This window comes from Bos taurus, chromosome 7, assembly GCF_002263795.3.
Source record: "Bos taurus isolate L1 Dominette 01449 registration number 42190680 breed Hereford chromosome 7, ARS-UCD2.0, whole genome shotgun sequence".
Taxonomy (NCBI): domain Eukaryota; kingdom Metazoa; phylum Chordata; class Mammalia; order Artiodactyla; family Bovidae; genus Bos; species Bos taurus.
This window is the reverse complement of record NC_037334.1, coordinates 10,973,544-10,996,660: the sequence shown is the minus strand read 5'-3', so window position 1 is coordinate 10,996,660 and position 23,117 is coordinate 10,973,544. Positions and strand designations below refer to the sequence as shown.

The window sequence follows — 23,117 nt, the reverse complement described above, 5'->3', positions numbered from 1 at the left end:
GGGCTTAAACTTTCTATTATAGATTAGTTCTTGGAAAGCATTTGACCTTTCATCAACATTTGACAGAGAGTTACTTGCTGGTAGAGGATTCTTGTTTATAGATTCCTCTCTTCATCACTCTCGAATACACATCATAACCATTTTGCTTCTGCCTTGTGAGCAATCAGTTTCTGTTGAGAACAATCAGCTGAGGCTGCCATGTGGGAGTTCCCTGTGTATGTATTTTGGCTACCACTTTCTTTCCCTTGTTGTTATTAAATATTTCTATACTCTGTCTTTACCATTTTTCTCGCACAACTCTTCCAATCCATTTACAACTACCAATGTCTCAGCTACCGGTTGCTGTCCTCAGACTTGGCAGTAACAGGTATCCGTGCGGCTGCGTTCACATATCATTGTGGCTTCTTTGACCTCTGGTTTGTATCACTCTTTCCAGTGTCCCATGTGTGAGCTGGCAAGATTTTCATAGGCTTATACTAGTCTCTCTAGTGCTAGTACCCTCCCTCGGTTCTCCTATCTGGAGACGCTATATGTATAATGTTTCAATGTGATTATAAATAGCTTTGGTTCCCAGAGGTACTCTTAAGACCTGCCCGACGATTCATCTTCTCACTCCTCCATTGTCTATGCGTAATTCCTGTTCTTATTGGCAGTTTATTCTTCTACTCACTCTCTGCTCTCACCAGTCATTTTATTCGTGGCTTCTTGTCCTCTTCAATTATTTCTGTATGGTAAATCCAATTCCCATAGTGGGTACTTACCATTCCATCGTCTGCTTTTCTCTTGTTTAGTTACTTTGGATAAGGTCTTTTTAGGTAACATCTTTCTTGTATTCTTTCTCAATTCTTTGACCTCACTTCTTTCCAAGATCTCCTGGATGCATTAAATCTGATTTTGAATCATTAATGTCTTGACCACTTTTTTCTGGAACAATGTTGATCACGTACATCCATATAACATTTTAGCTGTTTTGTTTCTGGCGGTCTTGTATTCACGAATATCTCCTTCATCCTCGAGATTCAACTCGACTAAGTAACTTTTCTGCTGATTTTCAATGCGCTGATTAACTCGTGTCGGTTGTGGCCTGGATTTTGGTGCCCCGCGTGCTGTGGACTTCGTGATTTGCTTCTGGTGCTTGCGATCTACAGCTGTCTGCCTTGTGTAAGCTTCCTAATGGCAGGGGAACTGGTGGTTGTAATGGAAAGAACTCTTATGTTGTCAAATGCTTTTATGGGTGGCAGGTGCTCTTTACTCACATTATAAGCTATAATTCCAGGATATTATTCTTGGCATAGTGATAAAATAGGATTGGCGGTTCATTCCTTTCTCTGGCTAAGTTTTTTCGGCCCGAGGTTGCTACTCACAAACCCTCAGGTTCCCCTATGGGCTCTGGTATGGTCAGTTCGATTCTAAGTTCTGCGGCGTATAATAGAAAAAGGGCCTTACCTCACCACCAATGTGTTAGATCTAATTCCCGATCATAGCTGCTGTCCAGTTCCCCTCACTCGTCGCCGTGAGATGAGAGCCCCGTGTACATCTGAAAGCCCACCCACAACTCCACAGTTAATACCCATCCTTAACATTGCAGTTTATTTTGGTTCAGTTTTCACTTAGATGGAAGTCACTGCTTCTTTATCTCGTTTGCATCTCTTGGTTGCTAATGCAAAGTCTTGTTTGTGTCTCCTCTCTAATTGCAGCATAGGAGTCTCATTGTTTGATCTCCCTAGTTCTGTATGAATTCTTTGATAATCATATTCACCACCTTACTTATGCTCTTCCCAGTCAGTTCTCTGAACGTTTCCCGAAAGTTCCTTTGTTAGGACTAGCCCCTCAGGCGTCCATAAGCCTTGTGATCTTGCCCCGGCGAATTCCAAACCTTCACAATCGCGTGGGATATGGTTATGATCTTTTACTTTATGCCTTCTGTTCTCCAGTTCTGTTGTTACCCCACCCCGTGTGTATAGATTTTCATATTTTCTATTGTGCCCTTCCTACTTCAAATCTCCCTCAAATATTACTTCAGTTATTTCCCGTTGGGCTGTGGCCCAAGTAGCTTTTTCTTGTGCCTCAGTCATTCGCAGCAGCCTCGCCTGTACCTGTGGCGTGATGTAACCGCTAGTTTGGTGATTATTATTGTGCTCGCTTTTTCGGGGAGAGTCATGACACCGCAGATTTCATCATACAGTTCCCTTACACTCCATCATGAAACCAGAAGAACTCACTGTGATCATTGTCTCCCTCTTGCAACTGGGCTAAGGTCTACATTGGCTCTTAGTTGTTGAACCCTTCGAGAAAGGCCACATACCATTTCCACTTGTCCTTTGCATCTCCAGGTCCTGTCGTCTATCCAATTATTTGACTGGCTGTTTTCGTCCTCAGTCCATCGACCCTTCCTCTATTCCCTGCGTTTAAGTATTCTGTCAAGAATATGATCTCTCTTCGAAAACCAAGGTATTTTTCTGTCCTCTCCAATACCAGGAGTTCATTACCTGCCCTAAAAAAGAATAGAATTCCTTGCACTGCCAATCTCCTTGTCTTAAGTCACTCAATGATTGTAGTTCCAATGCTCTCATTAGTGCAACCCCATTTGATCTGTAATCCTTTCCAGGTCTCTCTCGTGTCCCTGGATTTTCCCAGGCTACGGACATACATGGAAATGCGAGAGCGCCTTGGTCTATACCGAGTACTCCTTGCTCTGGACCCCTGCGGTCCAAGTGATGCACTGCAAGTCGCTTGCGAGTGTTAACTCTGCCATTGGGCAAAAGCAGGATTTCTTTACCACTCGCCACCGGACTTTTCCCCAAAGTATAGACACTTAACCTTTTGATTATGAAGATTCTCCAAAGATAAGCGTAAATGGACATAAGTCATGAAAGATTGTTCAAACATAGTGTAGTCTTAGGGAAAATACAATCAAAAACCTCACAACGGGAAGAATCACGTCACGTTACATGACTAACATTCGCTTACATGATTAACACGGAAACAGTAACGATCTGATCAAATTCGCTAAAAATATGCACAAGATCCTATGGTTAACCATTAGACCCTCATATATGTTTCCTGTTGCAGATGTAAAATCTATGTGCATGCGCGCACTCTGTCTGTAGAAAACCAATTTTCTCAAAGTTGTCTGATTTATGTAAGGTGTAACCAATGGATGAGCCTCAAAGCCCAGCCAACATTCCTAGTATCTGGGTATATATCCTAAACAAATGAAAATCTCACCATCCAAGAAACATAAGTACAATACGAGTTGTCTCATGCCAATTTTCAGTGAAACATACCAACAGCCCTGAGAAATGAGCACACATTATTTTTCCACTCATGCTGTAATGAGGCATGACCAAAGAAGTGTTCAGCATAGACGTCTCACAATAAACCCTACGCAATATCTCATTCAGCTCATGAAGAGAACAACGACTACAAAACAACTATTGTAGCTATCCTTCCAAGCCACCCTATAACCACCTATGTATGTCATAGCCTGGAATGAGACTGATACACAATCAGTCTAAGTTGTACTAAGAATTCTGACGTCACGACGCAAGCACCAATCATACTGTATGATCTCCATTTATGGTGACGTAATCTCACTGAACAGGCTACTGAATGTTCTGTTATGTGATGTCTAGGAATGTTCCCTTGACTTTGGTAACTAACCCACGTGATAGGAGGTTGATCAGGATGGTATTGACATGTGATAGAGTGGGAATGAGTTTTCCTCATGCTATTGTGAATGCAGTTTTTGTCTTTAACAAGTTCGTAATTGGTGTTCTTGTAATGTCCTAGACACTTAATGCCACGTGATGTGTTGGCCCCCACAAGGTCTTCTTACGCATATTCGCCAGAAGGTACGACGTTTCAACTGTTGTTACCAACAATACACCAGTTTATAATGGGCGATATTAATTTTCTAGTTGGGAACTGTTTAACTTACCATACCTCGTCACGTAAACATAATTTTTTTTTACAAAAAAGCAGTGGGATAGCTTTCCTGGCTTATCAGCATGATATATAAACAGTAACTTGTAACTAATGCCCAAGAAAGAAAGGTCTCTTTAAAAGTAATAGTTTGTACGTCTAGCATCCTCTACAAAAACCTGCTAACATTCGCGTTTTAGCATAAACATTCCGGCTGCAATGATCAACTCGCTCGATGTATTCTCTAGGAGAGCATCTTACTCCTATTGTCTGCGCGCCTGTTTTCCTACATGAATATACGCTGATTATTCTTCTGGAAGCATCTTCACTTATATCCCATTCACTATTTCACTTAGCCACAACAAAACTGATTCCCGCCATCTACATTCAAAGTATATCATATAAGTCACCTCCCTTTTTTATCAGTTCAATTCGTGTCCCCACTCTCCTGCACCATTATTATTGATGCACCGATTATGGTCTACAAATCTCTCTATAGTCTCTTTATACCCCCTCTTTCAGTTCTCAGGAGACCACCAAATCACTTAGATTTACTGTCAATAAAAAGTATACACTCAATACTCATATGCTAGTGACGTGAATTATATTAAATTAATAGTCGCCTACAGGAAATCAATCGCCATTCTCCCTTTATGATATTTTTCTAAGGGCAGTCACGTTGTGTAAATATGTTTTTTTCTTTTTGAATTATTTTCTCACTATTTTACTTTATTTTTTAATTTCTTAAAAATATTGTATTGGTTTATTCGCCAAGCAAAGTATATCCTACTTTTCCATGAATCCATCAATGGAGCCAGCAAGGTTAAGTACACGGTGTTACCCCATCCACTCGAACTGCCTAACCTTGTCTCCTCGCTCAACTCCGAATCCAATACCAAGTCCTTCTGGGTTTCCACCTCCTAGGTGCTACAGCCCCACCCAACCACTCCCCATGGTTATCGTGCATTCCAAGACCTGGACTGTGCAATCTCGTTTCATATATAGACTTATTATTATACATAAAGATTCTCAATCGTCCCAATTCTCCAGATCAATTCCTCCCTTACTCCCTACCCACAGGCCAATATGGGAACTGTTCATATACATACAGTCGTCATCTTTTTGCTGTCTTGTATTTTACTCGGTGATTATAGTTACCAATCTTTCAGTAATTCCAAGCCGTAAAATCACTGCAAAACAATTAGCCCTAATAGCTTTAATTGCGAATGTTTTTGCTTATACTTCGGCTTTACTTGGCACTCTGTATATAATGGCTCTAGATTTCATGCCACACTCATTAGAAACTGATCCAAAATGTATTGCCTGTTTACATATGACTGGTTATACAGTGCCATTGTGATGTAAGTGGATCATGGCTTTCTATAGTATTCATTATTATCGCTGCGACCAATGGCACCATGGCTAGGTTGCTACTCCTCTCATGTGGCCTCGGGTCTCCGGATTATAAACAGTTATGACTGCGATGCACATTCGGTATCATGGTACATGTGTACTCTTTCATTTCTCGTTTCCTCGGCTTGCTGATGTATTGGCCCACCAAGTGGTGCAGAATCACTGCTAGCGTCCTTCATTAGGCTTTCCATCTATTTTTCTCAGTTTTTTAAGGTTATCTCACCAATCAGCATGTATCTACCAATAGCTTGGCGTTCGATAGTGTACTTGTTTGTCATTTACCCTACCAACACAGTTAGTAAGGGTATTACCTCTTTTCTCCACCTACCCTCCCGATGATGTTGCTTGTTAGACTTTTGTATAGATTAGCAGCCAATTCGTGAACTTGTCATGAATTACCTTGGTAATATCAGACTTAGACGCCTTAAAAGGATACACAGGATACTCTCATGAAGGGCTTCTGATTTGCTATTTTCTGATAATGAAATGAGTGCTTGATGCATCATATCTTTAAACTGATGTCTTTGATATTAGCCATCATGTATGTCTTTAATTTGGAGGTAGAATGTCTAGAATTTAGCCTCTTTGGCCCCGTTTTTTGCGAATTGTCCGGGTCATTTATTGTTTTGAATTGCCGCCCCTGTCAGCGAGAGTTGCTTATGTGCTATAATTTTTGAGATTAGCTGTTTGTCAGGGTTGCTTCATATTGCTAGGTTTATTTTCTCGGCCATTCATGACAAGCTGGCTCTTTTACCTTGCTTAATAGTCTTGCGCGTATTGGCTTTGAGTGCAAGAAGACTTTTAACAGCTGTGTAATTAAGGTCCCATGTCCTGTTCGTGTTTTGCCTTTTATTCTTGTCCAAATATGTTCTGGAAAGGTAGGGTCACTGATATCTCTTGTGATGTTAGTGTCGAGAGCATGTTATTTGTCGCGTATTAGTTTCGTCCTCTAGGATGTTCTATGTTCCGCTTTTATGGATACTATACCCTAACCATAGTATCATGGATGCTTTAAGGTCCATTTCGAGTGTTTATTTTTGCCCTGTATATGTTGTGAACGTGTTCGTTAGTTCTGCATAATCAAACTATTAAAGTTAACAGGACTAATCATATTCACAGCGCAGTGACGAAGTCGGCTTCCTGCTACCTCCTCAGGATCGCAAGGATTCTTCATATATCCTCAAATCAATTCAATTGTAAATACACACAATTAACAAATTGAAATAAACCCATATGGATTAATGCGTTCAATTATGCTGCCTAGGAGAAAGCCTTTGACCAAGAAAATCACACTCCAATTGAAATCGATAAAGATGCTCTCTGCCATAAGTCCAGAGAAATAGAACGGCATCATACCGTCAAAACAGTTAATAAAAGCGTTTATAATGTGACCATTACCCCACAGCACTATTCGATCCTTATCTCGAATGGTGAAAAAAATTGTAAAGCACTATCTCCTCTATAAGGAGTGGGAACAAACAAGGGTGCCCACCTGTCGATCATATATACTATACAATCAATTAGTTTTGGATAGTTTGGCCACAGCAATTCAGAGCAGAAAAGAATTCAACAAAGAATCCAAATTGGCAAAGAGAAGTAAATCTGCGTCCTAATTTGTCAGCCTCGACATGGGGGCTCCTGTTTATAATTATGAAGATATCACCTAAGACAATCCACCAGATAAAATACTCAGAACTAATCAATATTATAGTAAAACTTTGCGAGGATATAATGAAATCAACACACAGACCTTAAGCCCGTCTCCTTGGCCCATTTCCTATTACAACTGAAATAGATGACAAAATTTAGAGAGCAGAATTGATTAAGGAAAACCACTTGATCCATTGTTTACCATTGCAACGAGTAGAAGCCCAGGTATATGATACTTGGATGTGTGAATGGATATCTACCTTAAGAGACTGTAACAGATCCTTAGTTTATATATATAGAAAAAAGACTACATAAACCAGTCGAGAGACCATGGGATACTAAATTGAGCCACCTCGCACATCCAGGAGCTATCTGCCTTGCCACCTGGAAGCCCAAATCCCATGAACACGGAGGAGCCTTTGAAGTGGTCCCGGCCCATGGCATGTACGCATGGCGTTCGACTAAGGAGTCGACAAGACTCTTCAGCTGCGCCAGCGTTCATTTGCCCGCTTTTCACGTTCAGTGCAGTCGGAGAGGGAAATTGAGGGCAGAGCACCACTCACAAGTCGTTCTTGCCTGAGGAAACCAGAGAGGCTCGTCGTGCCCGGGAAAGGACCTCAATAGGGCTTGCGCTCGTATTGGGGTGCACACCCACGCTCCGTCGGAACGATGCTTGAAGCGAGCCCACTGCAGAAGCGCCAGCATACCAACACTGGTGAAAGAATCAGACGAGGACACTAATAGATGGAGAGAACATGTTACCCACTTGTTCTGATTGTGGCAAGCAATTCAAGATTTCACTAGATGAAAGTGATGCATGGATATTACTCAGCCCAACGCAATTTTTAGATTCAATCGCATCCCTAGGTATCAACGCTACAGACGGATTTATTCTTCCATATCAGAGGGCGTATCATAAGAACAAAGATAGTTTCTAAGTTCTGTATGGAAATACAAACAATGAACTCCTAACATAATTAGCCTCAATAGCAAGTCTTGAGGAGAAAGGAGGATGGATCCCCTAGAAGTCAACCTTGGCTCTGACTTTCAGGTTCTACTACGGAAAAGGCCACAGGTCACTTCACATGATCCCGGCAGCTTTATCCGTACTGGCACAAAGACAGACCAATAAGTACCTACATTATGCGAATACATAGTATAGACAGCTCCTAAAGACTTCCCCATCTATCTTCCGCCCTCTCCAGTGACACACTCCTTATGTTGACAAATTAGGCACGGCAGGAACCAAATTACCAATGCGTTATTAAAAGACCACTCTCTATTATACCAAGTGGCTTCGCTGGGAAGATAAACTTGTGATCAACCATCATTCTAGAATGTAAATATATGACCATAAGATTTATCTGCCGTTCTCATTTGAAGAGGATACATTGCTCTGCAGGCAGCTGTCACTATTTGGTGTATGATTCTTTCCGTTTTACAACAATTGTGTATGAGGACATCGGACCCACGGTAGATATGCTATTATTTCCCCTTGCTTGAGTACTCGCTTTCTGTCCCCACACCACCCACCACCCCCCTCCTGAACGCACTCTAGTCTGTTCACAGGCATTGGGCTTGAGTCTTATGCCCTGTGGTTTACTATGGAAGCAATTCTTTCCCTGCCACTAACTGATCTCGTGTACCATTAGGTTTATCCGAAATGTATATCGTAGTTCAATGTCGTGCGTCTTCAATTCCCCCCAATGTCTTCCCCTTCATGTAGAGTCTGCAGTTGCCTGTTCCTCTAATGTCGTGTAGGTCTCTGTATTCTGGACTCTACAACAAGTAAAGTATCACGGTAAAGACTACCAGAAGTACCATTTCATCTCTAGGATCCTCATTTATGCAACTCTTATTGGATGCAGATGCAGAATTATTTTTAAATGTAGTCCTTATTCATAAGTGGATATCAGATTGTATCTTAACCAAGAGATTTGTAGTTACGTGAATTAATTACTGTACATGCAGAAGTTGAAATCATCAATTATTCCATACTTACATTATTCGCCTCACTTTTCAGTATTCTTTTTGCATATTGTAAAGAGTCTTTTATCAACCTACCCGTTGTTGTAAGGCTAGTACGTAGTATCCATTAGAGCTTCTATTGTATAGGAGAATCCTTAATTACTTTAAAAATGTTTAATAAAATATCATGCTACCAGGTAAGACAATTGTGTTAGTCAATTCCTGTACCCATTGTTTCCCTCCCTTTCCCCCTTACAGGGTAATCCCCTAGCTGATGTTTTCTATACATCTTGCGACTTTATTTCCCTGTTACTTTATAAATAGTAATGCTACCTTTATTATTACGTTTTAATGAGATACCTGACATAATAATGCCAAACTCTATCATGATGATATTTGTCATTTCTCTATACTGACCTATCCTTCCACTTAGGTCATAGGCAAATCTTCTTTAGGAATCCATTACATTGTCTTACTGGCACAAGACTGAAGCAAAAATTACTTTGATTCTTTACTGATAGCTGTATATAAATTCCTAATTGTAAAATGCATGTACCATTCATCTTCTTATCAACAAAATGCCTTTTTTCATTCCTCTCCTACTTTCTCCCGCTGCCTTGCTCGCACTCAGAAAAAAGGGATTAAATGAGTTATTCCATCATGGACTTGTCTATTCTGTGCCCTCTTCTCTGTTGCAAGTGATGACGATCGGAAGCATGTCTGAATATCAGCTCAAAGCATCATGTTTAAAGAGAACATAAAGTTAAAACCAGTATGAGGGGCACATAAGGGCTTTGATAGACAAAGATGGGACAGAAAGACCGGCAGGTCAGTTCACTGATACGTTTATCATGGGCTTTTGGTATGCCTTTAATTTTTCTACAGAACACCATCTTAAAACTGCACACTGACATCATGGGTTAAAAATAGAAACTACTTAGTGTGGACAACAAATGATGTTCGTGACAGCTGGACAGGGACTGGAAGAATTTAACTCAATTTAAATCCTTTTCTGGTTTCCTGAGGTCACCATAACATTGGATGCCTTCCTTTCTTTAAGACCCCCTTTGGATTTATGACAAAGAAAAGCCTGCTAGTTCCCCTCAATCAGTGAGGTTCCATCCCTCCAGAAGCAACCCCGGTGGTAATATGATGGCGAGAAGGACTTGACAGTCCTGCAGATGTGCTTGTTTGCAAAAGTGATCCGGGTCAGCGCATAAATTTATCCCTGGTCGAAGCATGTTGCCTGACACAAATGATCCTGGTCTCTAATTTCCTCCAAGGTTTTCTAAGGAAAGACAGGTAAAATGATATGTAGAGTGTCCTACGGTCGAAGCAAGTTCAAGGCCCAGATTCCGGTGTTCTCTATCATTCCTCTATGTTTCCAAGTTTGTGACCTCTTGTGACGTCGCAACAGTCAAAGCATACAAATTCTCAAGTGGACAATTCGTCAGCTGTTTCCTATATTCCTATGACAAATGTGCAGAGAACAATTATGTTCCTATGAAGCACTTAGAGGAATATGTGACCACTTCCACAGTCTAGTACACTTTCACACCCCACATTTCAAGCTCGTTCTCACCTCTCTCCACTCCACTTCCTGGTAAAAATCCCAGTGAACATTAAATCTTCTAAGAGGTTTAGGCAGACCTTTGTTCCAGGAAATCTTGTGCATATCTGATGCTCTTTTTTTGCATTTCTACCATTATCTTTTCTAAATTATGCATCTTACTGTTTTGTTGTATTAGTCATTTGAGTAGATCATGAGCTTTATGAAAATAGATATCTCGCCTTTGTGATGCTTAATGCCCAGGACCCAACACAGAGTGTGATGCATGGTACTTCCTCAGGAACATTGGTTGAATGAAATTAGGTATCTCCACAGAGGATCATAAAGATTTTGCAACTTATGTAGTGTCGCTTCCCTTTCCATCCAAATCAAAATGTCATTCTAGACCTCAGTGGCATTTCTATTGTGGAGCATCATTGACAGCAAAGAATAAAACCAATCACAACCCAGTCTGAGAAGTCATTACCAACAAGGAAAGGAAGGAGCATCCATGAGTGAAGATGAGATTGGCTCTGGTTGTATCAGGAACTTACTTTATCCTCCTACTCAGGATGCTGACATTTAAAGCCACAGCTCAGCTCTTCATCTTGGGATGCACGTGGTTTCTGGGAATCCTGCAGGTGGGACCGACTGCCCACGTCATGGCCTACCTCTTCACCATCATCAACAGCCTGCAGGGCGTCTTCATCTTCCTGGTGTACTGCCTCCTCAGCCAGCAGGTACCACTGTCTTGAACTCCTGTCAGGACCCATCCCACCCTCACTCCTCTCAGGTGAGCTGACTCAGAGCATGCTTTGCAGGGTCCGTGAGCAATACAGGAAGTGGTGAAAAGAATCAGGAAAGCAAAGCCGAGTCTGAGAAACACGCTCTCCAGCAGGACCATGTCTGATGGTTGCAAACACAGTGAGGTAAGACCATGCACTACCCCCAGAGCACTTCACTAACCAATTCATTGATCAGCATATGCCTAGCACACTGGACAGCTGTGTATGAGCTGTTGCTATCTTAGGATGGCTTACCCTTTGTTTACTGTTTGACTCATTCTCAAGTGGCACTGGTGGTAAAAAATCTGCCTGTCAATGCAGAAGATGCCAGATACCTGGGTTTGAACCCTGAGTCACGAAGATCCCCTAGGTAGAAAATGGCAATGAACTCCAGTATTCTTGCCCGGAAAATTCCATGGACAAAGAAGCCTGGCAGGTACAGTCCATTGGGTTGCATACAGTCAGACACTACTGAGCATGCACGCATGTGCACACACACACACACACACACACACACACTAACCACTAGCAGTGATCTCAGTTTGTTTACAAAATGTATTTCACTTGTGTTCCTTCGGGGAACTGTGTCCATCTTGACTCATATCAGTATTCTTATTGAAAACCTACTATGTGCCATGCATGGTCAACTAAATAAGCAACTATCAATGATCTGAAGTGGTGAGATACATTCTATTCAGAGTCACATTATCCTACCATTTTGCTGTACACCTGTCTCTATGTAACACTCAGCAGCACCCCTCAAAAATGCAGAAAATGGGGGGAGATTATGTACTTATCTGTGCACCAAAGAGAAAGCTGTTAGCTGGAATTTTAGACTTTCTTAACAAGACTGCCTGATATTGGGGCACTCTCTGTGCTATGCTGTGCTGTGCTGTGCTGTGCTGTGCTGTGCTCCATCACTTCAGTCGTGTCCGATTCTGTGCTTTCCTATGGACTGTAGCACGCCAGGATCCTCTGTCCATGGGATTCTCCGGCAAGAATACTGGAGTGGGTTGTCATGCACTCCTCCGGGGGATTTTCCCAATCCAGGGATCAAATGCAGGTCTCCTGCACTGCAGACAGATTCTTTACCCCTGAGACATTCGGAAAGCCCCTTGGTTCCCTCTACCCACAGAAAAAGATAAGCAGTAGGGACACAAGATAACTCATGGCAGTGATGACCAAGAAACAACACTTACTGGTTTAGACTTACAAACTTATTTTCCTTATATTTTCTGACCTCTTCCATCTTCTATTTAATGCCTTCAATCTTCCCTCTCACTGAAAGGAAACTACTATTTGCCTGGAAGCCCTTCTGCATTTCTCACATTACCTGTCCCCCCAACTTCCATAAGCACTGATTCCACCATTGAATCTTCTACCACTTTGCCCTTTCTCAACAAATGTTCTCAGCACTTATTTCACAAAGAAAATCAACCTTGTGGTGATGATATTTTGTGAACTCTATGCCAGAAAAAATATCAGTGTTCATCCTCTTGTGTCATTGAGACAATGAACCTTCTCCTCTCTGAAGAAAATTATTCCACCTCTGCTTTGAATACCATTATTAATGCTTATCAATTTCCCTTATATTCTTTTTCACACATATTCTCTCATTCTCTCTTCCCCTTACCCGTCTTCCCTCACTCTTTCCTCTCATTTTCACCAGTATTTTTCCCATAGCCATGGATATATGTTTGGTTCTCTTCTGTCTTACAAAGATGTACTACTTGGCCATCTTCTAGCTACCAGTCAAGAGTTGACATTTCTATCTTTATTTCCCTGCGTTAAACTCATGCCTTCAGCCTACCAGGGTCCAGCCCTGGTTGGATCCAGGGATTCCCTCTGGAGGACAGCGTTAGCGAAAGAATAGCAAAAAGGGAGGGACAAAGGCTTGATCTAACTGGTTTACCCAGAAAGCCAATAAAACCTGTGACATCAGATTTGCACTGACCACGGAGGCCACAGGCGCCCTCTCAAATCGTGGAAAGTGCCCCACCTTAGGCACCTTCTCGAGTGGGTCTTAGAAGGCCGGGCAAATAAGTGGTCTCAGAGGGCCCCCACGCTTCAAGTTAGTCATCCTGAAGGAAGAACAGAGAAGAAAACGAGAGAAAAGGAAACAAGAAAGAATGACACAGGGAGACCAAGCCTGATGAGCAAGGCCCACAACTTTATTTTCCAAAGTAGCTTTTATACCTTAAGTTCTGCATAGAGGATAATAGGGGTAGAGAGTCATGCAAGGTCAGCAGTCCTTGACCCTTATCGAAGCCAGGCTTTCTTTCTGCAAACTTATCATATGGCTTTAGATGATTTACATCACCTTCTGGCCAAGAGGCCTGTTAACATTTTATGACCCTTTCTTCTGAATAATGGTTAATCAATCAGAAAACTTATTTTCTCTAAAGGTGATTATTCTAAAGTCAGGCGCCACCCTTCGAAAGCATTAAAGTTGCATTCCTGTAGGGCAAAAGAGTGGTGGGCTATAACAATAAAAGAATTAACTCAAGGGTCCAAGGTTATTAACACCAAGGTTACTACTTATTTTCCCTATATACCAACTATATCAATTAATATACTCCCAAGGACACAATACAGGGGATGTGGAAACTTGGCAGCAAGTATTGGCTCAACAATAAAACCCTCCACCAGTGCTATTCTAATAATTTCTTAACTCTCCGAGATGCTCTGCATTGTTAGAATATCTTAAGCTTCCCGTGCCAATCACATTCGTAGCTGCAGGAATCTGAACAAACCTGTCAGGCAAGCTAAAAAGTCATCAGAGGGGTTTGAATTGGAACACACCTATTATACCTTGGAGACTTATTAACTAGAGCTCTAAGTTGATTTTCTTCAGAGAAAGGTGGTCGGGGATAGCCCCCCTCCCCCCGCCCCCCGCCCCGTTAATGTCAGAAAAGTTGGTGAAAGTTGTGAAATAGTAAAACAGACAGATTTTGGTTAGGGGGTCGATGCTTGGGCAGGTCCAGGCGGCCTCTCGAGTCCTGATTCACCTTTGCATGTCAGGTCCTCTCCACATGATCTTTGTCATGGGTGGGAACTCCCGTGCTGGCTCCCAGACAAATTATAGTTTCTTTCCCCTATAGTTTACTAAAACAAATATCTCTTAGATTTACAATGATCTTCATCTCCCAGAAAGTCTATCACAATTTCTGATCATTCTCTGCTCTTTTCTCATAAAACACTCCATCCTTATCCTCACTAGATTCTACTTATACATTCCTCTTTGTCTTTCTTCCATTCTCTCTTGCTAATCTCTGTCTCCTTTGTAGTTCCATACAAGTGATTGGTTCCAGAACAACTTTAATTCCTGTTTTATTCTTTTCTCCTAGACCACATTTATTCCTTAGACTCAGTCACAATAGCTGCAAATGGTGACCATTAGTTTCTTTATCTCTTACTTCTCCTCTTAAATCTAAAGGAGTATGGAGTATTTGACATTTTTGGTATCTCAAAGTCTTCATCAACTCAGCTTTCCAATTTAAGGCTTGCAATCTTTACCCTAATCCAGTTCTTTCTCATGGTGTCCTTCTCAATCTTCATGATACCACATTCATCCTTTGGCACAAACTTGGATCCTGAAAGTTACTCTCAACAGCTATCTTATTACCATCACAACATACCACCTTTGATCTTTTTGTTCTTATCTTTTCAATATGTCCACAATCTCTCCTGCTATCTCAACTTCCATCACCTCCTCCTTAGCCAGGCTGCCAGCTTGCCTAAACACCTGCTATGCTCACCTAACTGATTATTCTTTCCATCCTTGTCACCTCCCAATACATCCTTTACCCAGAAATCAGAAAGATCTTTTCAAAACACAAATAAAATCATTGCACTCTTTGGTAAAAACATTACATATAGGGTCAAAACCAAGAGCCATACATCAGTGGGAATTTGTTTGATTCATCTCCTGCTTTCCTCTCCAGCTTCATATACCATGTACTCACCATTATTCCAGCCACATCAAATTTCTTTCAAGTTTGAAAATTCAATGTGCCTCTTTGGGACAAAGGCTTTGCACATATTCCTTCTCTTTAAAACACTCTTTTTTATTCCTTGATTCAAAACTATGTACTCCTTCAGACATATCTCTATATGTTGATTCCTCCATGAAGCCTGTACCTGCTCAGGTTAGATCAGATTCTTCCATGTTTCTTTCCAATAGCCCCTAGAGAGTTTTGTCAGAGTCACTTTGCTCTTGATTTTCTCTATTTGATTAACAGCTGTTTCCTTCTAGATTTACCATCTGCAGGTACCATTTTGCTTTTCCTGTCTGTTATATCTTCAATATTTCACACAGTGCCAGACATGTAGAACTACTCAATGCATAATTGCTACATGATTGGTTAAATTAATGAGTGAATAATCTGCACCTGAAAGAAGGAGCAGAAACTATATTATTCATCAATCTCTCTCTCCAGTGTTTAACATTTTCCAAATGATCAGAAATTATTTACTAAACAAAAATGAATAAATGAATAACTCATTGATCATTAAGGGGGTAAAATATCAGATAAAATTATTGATTATTTTATGGTGCCTCTTTTCTTTAGAAATATCAAGGTAATTCTCTCTCCTACTATTTTTTTTTATTATTAACCATCCTGTCTACCAATTAAACCCAAGTATTTCCTTATGATCCCAGAGCATTGTGTAGATCCTAGTTCCCAGGCTGAAACAAATCTGGAATGAAATATTATCTCAACCAAGTGTTCGCTATATGAGCTTGGTCAAATTGCTTTTCAAATTGTTTCAAAATTGTGAAACATTTTAAACTCTCAGTTGCCTCATTTGTCTCCTCTCTCCAAATTAAGACCATTTTCTTAGATTAACTCAATCAGGACTAACCACATAGTTCCCTTTGCAGACTCTAAGTGGGTCAAGTCTTGGTGGGAGGGCCTGAACATCCTCCTCACACTAAATTCTGATTCAGCCAAGGTTGCAGAGTGTAACCTAGTGGGAGTTAATGTGGCTTCCCTCATACAATTGATGCTGTCCACATGGGGAGGACCCCACAGATCTAAGAGATTCAATGACTTGGTCTACCACAGCCCTGTCCCACTCATGGATTACACTCATTCAGAGAGAATAGAACAAATAACTCATGAGTCTCTGCTTAAGGGAATGCTAACGGTGTGGGACTCTCCATGTTCTTGAGTCAATTCAGCCTCAGCAAGGGCATAACCTGTCCCTGGGAGACACAGGACAGAATCTGAGCTTCCCTTCCTTTAGAATCCAAGAAAACTTGCACTTCCATAGTGTAGTTTCCTACCATTGCTGTAACAGGTTACCACACACTTGCTGCTAAAAACAAACAAATTCATCCTACAGATCTAGAAGTCAAAAGTTCAAAATTGATCTTATGGGACTAAAATCAAAATGTCTGTGTCCCTTCTGGAGACTTTAGGGAAATACACATTTCTTCACTTTTTTTTAACTTCTTGGTGCTGCCTGCATTCCATGGTTAATGGCCTCGTAATTCACTCAATCTTCAAAGTCTGTTTAATGTAGCTTTTCAGATCAATCAGCTCACCTTTATCCTCCTCCTCCTTCTTCACCTGCTTCTTCTTCTCCTCTTTCATCTCTCTCTCTCCTCCTCACCTGCATCATTATATCTTTTCCCGTGTCTTACTCTCTTACTTCCCTCTCTCCTTTATGAAGACCCAGATCATCACATTGGCTCATCAGGGTAATCCAGGATAAATTTTCCACCTCAAGATCATAAAAATTCATTTTCCCATGTGAGCTAATATATTTTCAGCTTCCAGAGTTAAGATGTTGACATCTTTGTGGGATCAGTATTCTGCTAGCACATCTATTGTACATGGGTTTGATTTATAGTTCAGTTCAGTTGCTCAGTCATGTCCAGTTCTTTGCAGCCCCATGGACTGCAGCATGCCAGGCCTCCCTGTCCATCACCAACACCTGGAGTTTACTCAAACTTATCTCCATTGAGTCAGTGATGCCGTCCAACCATCTCATCCTCTGCCATCCCCTTCTCCTCCTGCCTTCAATCTTTCCCAGCATCAGGGTCTTTTCAAATGAGTCAGCTCCTCGCATCAGGTGGCCAAAGTACTGGAGTTTCAGCTTCAACATCAGTCCCTCAGGACTGATCTCCTTTAGGATGGACTAGTTGGATCTCCTTGCTGTCCAAGGGACTCTCAAGAGCCTTCTCCAACACCACAGTTCAAAAGCATCAATTCTTTGGCACTCAGCTTTCTTTATAGTCCAACTCTCACATGCATACATGACTACTGCAAAAACCATAGCTTTGACTAGACGGACCTTTGTTGGCAAAGTAATGTCTCTGCTTTTTAATATGCTGTCTAGGTTAGTTGTAACTTTCCTTCCAAGGAGTAAGCATCTTTTAATCTCATGATTTATAGTAGAAACACTGAAATCTTCTTCATATTATATATATATATATATGAATAAATACTTGCCACTGTCCCCTACTTCCTGCAGAGATGATATACATGGTGAAGAAACGAAATATACTTTCTCTATAGAGAAACACAGTAATGGCATCAGATAGCCATTGAAGGATTCTAAACTTCAAGTAATCTGGTCAGCTATTTTTACTATCTATGGGCAGAGGACCAAACAAATCCATGGCTTAATGTAATTACATCTTCTACTGTCTCCTAAAATTTGGTGTCTCTTGTGCTTAAAAGTTAGGGATATCTTTCTTTCATCCTGGAATTTCTTCTATGGCTTCCTGTTGTCTTGTTCAACAAAAACAAAATAAATTATCTGTGTTCCATTGTGCATAATTTCCTGGAGCACAATATTTTAAACCTTCTTGAGTGAAGTTGCCAATCCCAAACACCAGAATTTTCCCTGAGCTTTCTATAGACCTAGGAATAAATAACTCATACTGGGGATGGTAAGGATTGTCCAAAAGGACTTCAGTGATTTTTCCTTTACATCTCAGGCAATTAACAACAGATAACATTTCTAGACTTTTATCAATTTTCAAGCTGCCATTTTATAACTCCATGAAGAAAACATTTCCCAAACTCTGATTAGAGGAATCAAGACATACATTTAGAAACAGATAGCTTTTTTGGTTTTTTGTTTTTGTTTTTGTTGTTTTTTTTAAAGGGCATTTAACTGTTATTATATTCTATAACTTCAGGGTTAGGAACATAGGGAGATGGGACTTCTGAGAAAGACCAGGCTCAACCAAATTTCATCCAATCTGATAGGCATTTTGATCTTATCCTGACAAGTCCATCTGACAAGGAGATTTTTTTAACTAATGGCTTCTTAAATTTCTTTTCTTTTTTTCAAAGAAAATATTTATCTTTCTATGGTCTCATGTATCATTTCTAAAATATTACCTTTCCAAGTTACTTTAAAAGATCTTTGATTTTTCACAGAGATAGGACAAATAATTTCACAATTTGTATGGAAACATAAAAAACTTTGAGTAGCCAAAATAATCTTGAGAAAGAAGAATGGAACTAGAGGAATCAACCTTCCTGACTTCAGACTATGTTACAAAGCTACAGTCATCAAGACAGTATGAGACTGGCACAAAGACAGAAATATAGATCAATGGAATAAAATAGAAAGCCCAGAGATAAATCCATTCACCTATGGACACCTTATCTTTGACTAAGGAGGCAAAAATATATAATGGAGAAAAGACAATCTCCTTAACAAGTGGTGTTGGGAAAACTGGCTGACCACCCATACAAGAATGAAACCAGAGCACTTTCTAACACCGTGCACAAAAATAAACTCAAAATGGATTAAAGATCTAAACATAAGACCAGAAACTATAAATCTCTTAGAAGAAAACAATGGTAGAACAGTCTCTGACATAAATCACAGCAAGATCCTCTATGACCCACCTCCCAGAGTAAAGGAAATAAAAACAAAATAAACAAATTGGGCCTAATTAAACTTAAAAGCTTTCATACAATGAAGGAAACTATAAACAAGGTGAAAAGGCAGCCTTCAGAATGGGAGAAAATAATAGCAAATGAAGCAACTGACAACAAAGATTGAACTCCAAAATATACAAACAGCTCATGCAGCTCAATACCAGAAAAACAAATGACCTAGTCAAAAAATGGGCCAAAGAACTAAACAGACATTTCTCCAAAGAAGACCTATAGATGGTTAACAAACACAGGAAAAGATACTCAACATTGCTCATTATCAGAAAATGCTAATCAAAACCTCAGTGAGATACTGTCTCACACCTTTCGGCATGGCCGCCATCAAAAAGTCTATAAACAATAAGTGCTGGAGAGAGTGTGGAGAAAAGGGAACCCTCTTATATTGTTGGTGGAAATGCAAACTAGTATGGCACTGTTCTCTATGGAGAACAGTGTGGAGATTCCTTAAAAAGCTGGAAATAGAACTTCCATATGACCCAGTAATCCCACTGCTTGGCATACACACCAAAGAAACCAGAATTGAAAGAAACACTTGTACCTCAGTATTCATTGTTGCACTGTTTACAATATCTAGGACATGGATGGACATAGATGTCCATCGACAGATGAATGGATAAGGAAGTTGTGGTACATATACGGAATGGAATATTACTCAGCTATTAAAAAGAATGCATTTGTGTCAGTTCTAATGAGGGGGATGAAGCTGGAGCCTATTATATAGAGTGAAATAAGTCAGAAAGACAAACACCAATACAGGATATTAATGTATATATATAGAATGTAGAAAGATGGTAATGATGACCCCATTTGCAAGACAGCTAAAGAGAGGCAGAGGTAAAGAACAGACTTTTGGACTATCGGGAGAAGGTGAAAGTGGGATGATTTGAGAGACTAGCATTGAAACATGTGTATTACACACGTAAAATAGATGACCAGTACAAATCTGATGCAAGAAACAGGGCATTCAGAACCAGTGCTCTGGGACAACCCAGAGGGATGCAGAAGGGAGAAAGATGGTAGTGGGGTTCAGGATTGGGGGACCTATATACACCCATGGCTGATTCATGTTAATGTATGGCAAAAGCCACCCCAATACTGTAAAGTAATTAGCCTCCAATTAAAATGAATTAATTAATTTTAAAAAGATCTTTGGAAGGATTCCCTGGCAGTCCAGTGGTTAAGACTTGGCACTTTCACAGCCCTGCAACCAGCTTCAGTCCCTGCTCAGGAAATTAAGATCCCTCAAGCTGTGCAGAGTGGCAGGGAAAAAAAAAAAAATCATTTGAACTGTATCTTCTTATTGCATGGAAAACCTGAAGTGTTATTCTTTGAGCCATTAAGTGAGAACAAAAGATACTTAGTTGTGTGTGTTTCAAGAAATTCATCATGTCATCAGTGTGAAAGAAGTCATGGCGGTGTGCCGGGGTCCAGCCCCAGCTGATCCAGGGTATTCGAAGGGGAGATGGCTTAGGCGACTATTTAAATATTCATCAAAGATATAAAGAGTAATAGAATGAGGATAGCTCAGTAGGAAAATTCAGTGGAGAAAAGAGGCTGAGTAGCTTGGTTTACGCGGGAGACCAATAAAACTTCAAGACAAGAAGCTTGCACCACTTACATAGGCCGCAGGCGTCCTTCTGTTCTCCCGAAGGAGAGGAGACAGTGAGGCCTCCCCGGTAGGATCTTAGAAGCCCAGGCATAATTAGTAAGCATGGCGGGTTCTGTGCTCCAGATGGAGACTCAGCCAGAGTGAGAGAGAGAGAGAGACATGGGGAGACCAGTCTTTCAAGGAACTGATCCCAATTCTTTATTTTCCATGGCCTACTTTTATACACTGAGATGTTATGCAAAAGTCATGCAGGGTCAGCATTCCTGACTTTTATCAAAGTCAGGTGCTTCATACAAATGTATACAGAGGTCTTAGGGGTGTTACATCATCTTCTGGCCAGGGGGCCTGCTGACAATTTATGACCCTCTCCTTGTGACAGTGGTCAGTCAACCAGGACACTTATTTCTCCAGGGGTGATTATTCTTAAAACAGACGCCACCCAAATAAAGTTACATTCCTACAGGGTGAGGGTATAGTGGGTTTTAGTTAAGGAAAGAATTTACTTAGCCTAAGGTCTAACGTGATTAATATCAAAGGTTAATACTTATTTCTTCTATATATTCATTAATGTGTGTAAGGGCAGGGGATATGGAGACTTAGCAACAAACATTGGCTCAACAAATGAAAAACCCTTCACCAACACAATTTCTAATCAGCCCATTATACTTATACTAATAGTTTTCTAACTTTTCTAAGGAACCTGTTTTTAGAAAGTTTAAAGCATCTCGTGCCTCTCACAGTTGGGAGGCTGTGAGCAATCACATGTGGCCAGACAAGCCTGTCAGGCAGGCCAGAGAACCTTCAGAGGAGTTTTTAAGTTAAAACACTCTTGTCACGCCCAGGAGTTTTGATTAACTGGAGCTCTAGGTTAACTCCTTCTCCGAAAGAGGTGGTGTGGGACAGCCCCCCGTAAAGTCAGAGGTGTAGGTGAGAGCACAAAGTAGTAAAGTAGGCAGGCTCTGGTTATGGGGGTAGATGCTCGAGGATTTCCAGGGGGACTCCTGAGGCTCGATCCCACCTTTGCGTATGTCGAGCCTCCTTCCTCATGATCTTTGCGACGGGTGGAGTACCTCACTCTGGCCCCCAACAGTGGTGGACTTATCGGTTACTCAATCCCTGCAAATCTGGAGTTTTACTGTGTCCCAAGGACTGATGTTGAAACTGAAACTCCAATACTTTGGGCACCTGATGTGAAGAGATGATTCATTTGAAAAGACCCTGATTCTGGGAAAGATTGAGAGCAGGAGAAGAAGGGGACAACAGAGGATAAGATAGTTGGATGGCATCACCGAATCAATGGACATGGGTTTAGGTGGACTCCAGGAGTTGGTGATGGACAAGGAGGCCTGGTGTACTGCAGTTCATGGGGTTGCAAAGAGTCGGAATGACTGAGCAACTGAACTGAACTGAACAGTGCATTCAAATAACTTTAAACACCTAAGATAAATCATAATGGAAAACAATATAAAAAATGTATATATGTGCATAACTGAGTCATCTTGCTGTATCTAATTATTAGAGAAACCTTGCCCCACTAAGAGCAGTCTCTTGTGGACACTAACCAAGAAACAAAATTAAAGTTTAAAAGGAATTGCAGGTTATGATGGGGCTACAAAGAAAGTCCATCTAAAAGAGGGGTCATGTTGGGTACTCCCAGATGTCAATCTTGTCCTTGTCCTGCAGATCCCATAGTGGTAGGGCTTATCTCCACACCTGGGATGGGAAAGTTGCTGGATAAAGTCCCCCTGGTCCTGGATACTGAGGAACAGGCAATTGCACATGAGACACACAGGGATTTGCTGTGGGAAGTCTCCCCCATCCTGATGCCAGATGGCATATCCACCTTTATCAGCAACAATAACACCCAGAACCTCAGCTGCCCTGTCACCTTGGACGTCCAACATGTGAGTCCTGCTGGGATGGAGCTGTGGATGTGGAAGAGTCCTAAGTCCTGGGCAGAGCCTTGGGTTTCAGGGGGCTACCCCACAAGTGCATCATATCCCCAGGAAAGCCCAGCATAAGCTAGCTCTGGGTCAGCATTTCTGAGCAATAGACCCACCAGCTCACACCTACTTCCTGTCCCTATAGTCAGTGATCCTTGGGCCAAAGAAGAAGGCATACTGCATCTTCTGGGAGTGTGGCCAGAATGTAAGTGGTCACCAGGCCACCAGAGGCTGCAAGGTGGTGGGAACCACCTGCCAGTGCACCCACCTCAGCAGCTTTGCTGTCCTCATGGCCCACTATGATGTGCAGAGGAGAACCCTCAGAGTGGCTACATTCAATGTGTGCTG

The 23,117-nt window shown here is 41.2% G+C and overlaps 1 protein-coding gene across 4 annotated transcripts in view; it reads right to left on the bottom strand.

Moving 5' to 3' along the window:
• LOC100299045 (adhesion G protein-coupled receptor E2) overlaps positions 1–23,117 on the bottom strand; it is a 295,684-nt gene that overhangs the window by 46,892 nt on the left and 225,675 nt on the right. The gene's annotated exons all lie outside the window — the stretch shown is intronic.